Below are 6547 nucleotides of genomic sequence, written 5' to 3'. Positions count from 1 at the left end.
TGGGTTGCCTTTTCTCTTTCTTGAAGAGTCTTTTGAAGCCATTTCTCTTTCTTGCCTGATTTTCCTAGCTACCACCACCAGTACAACATTGACTAGAATAAGAGCAGACTTCTTTATCTTATTTCTAAGTCTCAGAGAAAGCAATCTTTCACCATTGAATATGATGTTAACTCAGTTTTTTGTTGATGTCTTTACGAGGTTGAAGAAGTTTCTTTCTATTTCCAAGTCGTTGAGTGATTTTATCATGAAAGGTTAGTGGATTTATCAAATGCTTGAGGGAAAACTGTAATCTAAAGTGAAAACTGTAGGGTGAGGGATCCTCTGTGTTATTAGCTATCCTTGTACCTGGAATAATTTCCAAGAGAGAGAACTGAGAGGGAGTAAGCCAATGGGTCGTGGTTCAAATGCCATATATACCCTCTCTGTTCTCACCAGGATTTAATAGATTTTCTTGAATCAACATTTCTCCGTTTGCTGTATGCCCTTAGGACAATTTCCAGAGATCTTAAATAACTGATACTTTTAATTCCTCCTGGTAAATAGTTGGTTTGTAGGGAGAGTGTCCCTCGAGCTCCTTACACTGCCAGTCCATAAATCTTGCTCCTAATTACTTGTGGCACAGACATGAAGACATGGCATACGTTGATGGGAATGTTGACCATCAGGTGCACAAAGTGTAGTCTGGAAGCCTACATCTGCTTTTCACCAGCTATGTGGTCAGAGCTCATGTAATCCCTCTGAACCTCCATTTCTGCACTTGGAAAAAGGAAATAATGAGAGTACCTACCTCTAAGAACTGACTGATAGTTAAATATAAGGATTTAAATGAAGTAAAGCACCTGGTTGCTGGCAGGGACTTACCAAACATAAGCCTCCAGCCTCTGAATGTTCCTTTTTTTAAGAACATGAGTGTCTATGGCCATTCTGGAACATTTTGCTGGCTCCCTGGTCAGCTTTGCTGAAATGTAGCTCTCTTTCTGCAGGCTTCGTGTTACTGTCTCAAAGTCCCACCTACCCCTTTCAGCTCAGCGAGGAGTCCAAACCTTGCCAAAGACATATAAGTCCCAGGAACCGACTTGAACCTCTTTTTCTGGAGTTCTACCCCTTCCACACCTTACTGTTCTCTCAAAGGAAATGTATTATTTGGTGTGTCCAAATGGGAGAATATCTTGCACCATCCACTGCCTGCACAGAATGTCAGTCTTTTTCTGCAAACTGGTCAGTCATCTAGCCTGCATCTTTCCCTCAAAGCCCTGGGATCCGCTGGAGGTTTGAGCTGCTGCCCTGTCAATGGAAACCCAGCTGTTTAGCCACTTGGAGAGGGGAGGAAAAACTAACATTCTTGGGAGACAAAGAAGTAGTGTCCCCATTGGCTGGATGAGGGCTGCTCCCCCGGGATTTGTCTGGCTGGTTATTTTCTCATTGTCTGGAGAAGAAGAAAGAATTGATTAGTAAAGACCTTTGCATAAGAGGGAAGTGGATTTCTGAGAAGCCAAGTTTCATTTAAGGGGAACATTATGCTGTGAGTTTCATATTATAACAAAAGTGAAAACAGCCTTTATAAAAGGAAGCTTCCAGGAAGCCAGGAGCATGGTCCCACTGGGCTCTGCTGAGAAATGAGGTCATTTGTAAAGTTTCTGCCAGCTCTAAGCTTCAGCAATGCCCAGCTGGGCACATTAACAGGGAATATTTGCCCAGATTCAAAGCAGGGCCAAGGAAAATCCAATTTTGAGTCTATAGATAGGCTGTGTAGTTTGTTTGTTTTTTTAAAAGCTAGATCTTCTGGGAAATTCATAGAGTCTATGAAGATAGAGAATGGAGATCTGGGGCAGTGGGAGTGTCAGAGCAGCAGAAATGCTCTGACATGTCCTGAGGCAGGTGCAAGAGCCAATCCAATGAAATGTTTACCAACTAATGGATATTGAAAGCCTCTGTGCGTCTCAAATCAAATTCCCCTTTAAAGAGAAGATGACAAGTAAAGTAAATAGGCAATGCCTGTGATGATTCATTTGTCCCTAAACAACTGCTTCTGACTAAGGCTGCATGCCGTCCAGAGTGGGGCTGAGGCTGCCACAAGCCCACTATTGCTTCAGTTTACAGGAGACCCAGTGAGATGTTTACAGGTTCCAGGTCTCTGGTTCCCCTTCTCAAAATGAACTACATCTTTCTTTTTGGCCAGCAGCACCATTATAAACTTAGAGATCAGGTAGCTAGGGACAAGAGGCCATTTAAGCAACAAATATCCAGTAAGCTCCTCCTAGTTGGCTAGGCACCATGCGAAGTGCTGGGCTAAAGGGATGAGTCCGGCTTACTGTCTCATCCCACAGATGGATGTGTGGCCAACATGAGGCAGATATAAGCATAATAATGAAACTGCAGACAATATTCCATGAGAGATGAATTCAGAGGGAGACCTAGGAAGGAAGATTCATGTTGAGCTTCAAAAGCACTAGCATATTACCAGGTACATCATCATCTCTTCTGGGACAAGAGAAGCACGGGCAGAAGATATGTTCTCCATACACAACAAAGAAGGTTTTTGTGCAGTAGAAAGAGCTCAAGGCAAAGAGCCCTATCAACAACAAGGCAACAACAATGGGTAGAAATGAGACCTGAGTGTGTGCGGGGCATTCAGTGTTCTGCAAGTCCGTTTTCTCTAATTCTTGAAGTCTATGAGGCAGGGTCTTTACAATTACACATTACAAATGGGAAATCATAGCACGGAGAATTTAGTAACTTGCACACTGGCTCGGGAGATGGTGAAGGACAGGGAAGCCTAGCGTGCTTCAGTTCATAGGGTCACAAAGAGTTGGGCACAACTAAGTGACTGAACGAAAACACTGGCTCAAGCTAAAAAGTAGTAGAGCCAGTATTCATCGTAGGCTCCAGAGCTGAAATTCTTCAAGCCATCAGGAGAACAAAGTCTTAGATTGGCTGCAGACCTCATCGGCCCAGGACCTTGACCTTGCTCCATCCTCTGGACCTGTCTCCCCTGTGTTTTGAGTGAGAAGGGTGTTATCCAGAAAACTCTAAGGTCCTTTCCATCCAAGTCCTCTGAGACTCATTTTTCTGAGGGGTGGATTGAGAGGAGGAAAGGAACAGGGAGGGATAAGGAAAGTTTAGGGAGTTTGGGTGGGAAGAGGCAGAAGACCAACCCCCCACTGAGGCCTTGACTGTGCTTATATCATTTTTCTCTGTGTTTGCATGCCTGGGAGCAGTTTCTATTCTGAGCACTAAACCCTCCCACTTCAATGCACAACCTGAGCAAGGCCTGACTCCTGCTCGAGGCACAATCAGTGCTGAGTTGCTCATCCTGCTAGAGGCCTGGCACCTTTGAGATTTTCCCTGGTGGCTGATGGGCCTGAGCAGAGACTGGGAGCTGTGCCAAGCCTTCCCACATGGCCTACATTCAAGCTCAGAACAGAATCGCAGCCTCACCAGGGTCTTCCCTGCTCCATGCAGTAGGTAAGTAAGCAGTAGCTAAGTAAACAGCTCTCTGACATTTACAGAGATGCATCAATCCCTAGGCTATGCTCTGGTTTCCTTCTAGAGGCCCAGGTCTCTTTCTGCTCCTGCTTAATATGTTCCCAAAGAATGCTCACACTACCGCACAATTGTACTCATCTCGCACACTAGCAAAGTAATGCTCAAAATTCTCTAAGCCAGGCTTCAACAGTACATGCACCATGAATTTCCAGATGTTCAAGCTGGATTTAGAAAAGGTGGAGGAACCAGAGATCAAATTGCCAACATCCACTGGATCATCGAAAAAGCAAGAGAGTTCCAGAAAAACATCTACTTCTGCTTTATTGACTATGCCAAAGCCTTTGTGTGGATCAAAACAAACTGTCGAAAATCCTTAAAGAAATGGGAATACCAGACCACCTGACCTGCCTCCTGAGAAATCTGTATGCAGGTCACTAAGCAACAGTTAGAACTGGACATGGAACAACAGTCTGGTTCCAAACTGGGAAAGGAGTACATCAAGGCTGTACATTGTCACCCTGCTTATTTAACTTATATGCAGAGTACATCCGGAGAAGGCAGTGGCAACCCACTCCAGTACTTTTGCCTGGGAAATCTCGTGGACGGAGGAGCCTGAGAGGCTACAGTCCATGGGATCTTGAAGAGCTGGACATGACTGAGCGACTTCACTTTCACTTTTCACCTTCAAACACTGGAGAAGGAAATGGCAACCCACTCCAGTATTCTTGCCTGGAGAATCCCAGGGATAGGAGCCTGGTGGGCTGCCGTCTATGGGGTCGCACAGAGTCGGACACGACTGAAGTGACTTAGCAGCAGCAGCAACAGAGTACATTATGAGAAATGCTGGGCTGGATAAAGCACAAGCTGGAATCAAGATTGCTGGGAGAAATATCAATAATCTCAGATATGCAGATGACACCACCCTTGTGGCAGAAAGTGAAGAAGAACTAAAGAGCCTCTTGATGAAAATGAAAGAGGAGAGTGAAAAACTTGACTTAAAACTCAACATTCAGGAAACTAAGATCATGGCATCCAGTCCCATCACTTCATGGCAAATAGATGGGGAAACAATGGAAACAGTGGCTGACTTTATTTTCTTGGGCTCCAAAATCACTGCAGATGGTGACTGAAGCCATGAAATTAAAAGATGCTTGCTCAGCAGACGAACGGATAAGGAAGCTATGGTACATATACACAATGGAATATCACTCAGCCATTAAAAAGAATTCATTTGAATCAGTTCTAATGAGATGGATGAAACTGGAGCCCATTATACAGAGTGAAGTAAGCCAGAAAGATAAAGACCAATACAGTATACTAAAGCATATATATGGAATTTAAAAAGATGATAATGATAACCCAATATGCAAAACAGAAAAAGAGACACAGATGTACAGAACAGACTTTTAGACTCTGTGGGAGAAGGTGAGGGTGAGATGTTCTGAGAGAATAGCATTGAAACAAGTATACTATCAAGGGTGAAACAGATCACCAGCCCAAGTTGGATGCACGAGACAGGTGCTCAGGGCTGGTGCACTGGGAAGACCCAGAGGGATGGAATGGGGAGGGAGGCGGGAGGGGGGATTGGGATGGGGAACACATGTAAATCCATGGCTGATTTATGTCAATGTACAGCAAAAACCACTACAATATTGTAAAGTAATTAGCCTCCAACTAATTAAAAGAAAAAAAAAGGACGCTTGCTCATTAGAAGGAAAGTTATGACCAACCTAGACGGCATATTAAAAAGCAGAAACATTACTTTGCAACAAAGGTCCATCTGCTCAAGGCTATGGTTTTTCCAGTAGTCATGTATGGATGTGAGAGTTGGTCTGTAAAGAAAGTTGAGCACTGAAGAATTGATGCTTTTCAACTGTGGTGTTGGAGAGACTCTTGAGAGTCCCTTGGACTGCAAGGAGATCCAACGAGTCCATCCTAAAGGAAATCAGTCCTGAATATTCATTGGAAGGACTGATGCTGAAGCTGAAGCTCCAATACTTTAGCCACCTGATGTGAAGAACTGACTCATCTGAACAGACCCTGATGCTGGGAAAGATTGAGGGCAGGAGGAGAAGTGGACACCAGAGGATGAGATGGTTGGATGGCATCACCAACTCTATGGACCTGAGTTTGAGTAAGCTCCAAGAGTTGGTGATGGACAGGGAGGCCTGGTATGCGGCAGTCCATGGGGTCACAAAGAGTCAGACATGACTGAGTGACTGAACTGAACTTGCTGTGTTCCAGCCTCTAGGATTTATAAAAATGGTTAGCAGAGTGAGGCCAGCCAGCCCGCCTCTCAAAGGCCTCTTGCTCCCTTGAGCCCTGAGCCCATGGCCAAAGACCCCAGGTGCTGATGGGAGTCTTTCGGGCCTCAGGACCCCATGGCCGCTCTTCCCAGTTCCCAGGTTTGGGCAGGTCCCTGTGCTCGCAGCCAGGCCACTTCTCTCTCCCACGGTCCTTTCCCAATTACTGAGAGCTTCCTCCCCACCTCCTGGATGCTCCACAGTGGACAGTGCTCTCCTCAACTTTTCTCCAGCTGTTGTCCTCCCTTCTCGCTCAGACCCAGTCCACTCACCCCAATGCAGTGACTTTGACCCCACAGTGGGCTCTCCTTGCCTGCCGTGACTCTGCAGTTACCTCAGGCCTGGACAGGCTTCTTTCCAAGGGCACTGTTGACCCCTCGCTTGCTGGTAGAGCCTGAATTTTCATAGCTGATCTACCTTCCTCCCCTCTGCCAGTCATATACTGGGTCACTTGGGTCCAGTCACCTGGGTCCATCCTCTGCAGGGCACCCATATGCCACTCCTGGACAACAAGTGAGAGGTGGTAGGTGTGGCCCAATATCTTCTGGAAAAGGTTTCCCTGCTATTAACATGAGCCTCACTCGATCACACCCTTCCTCTCCTTCCACTCAATGTGGTCATGGCTGCTGAGAAATATAAGAACCATTTCCAAATGTAAGGGGGAACTAAAAGTGTGAGGATGAGTGCAGAGATGGAAAGAACCTGGGTCCTTGAAAAGGTCTCTGAGACCCTGACTTAGACAACAGTGGAACCACCCA

The sequence above is a fragment of the Odocoileus virginianus genome, chromosome 7 (assembly GCF_023699985.2).
Source record: "Odocoileus virginianus isolate 20LAN1187 ecotype Illinois chromosome 7, Ovbor_1.2, whole genome shotgun sequence".
Taxonomy (NCBI): Eukaryota; Metazoa; Chordata; class Mammalia; order Artiodactyla; family Cervidae; genus Odocoileus; species Odocoileus virginianus.
Note: the sequence above shows the minus strand (reverse complement) of the source record.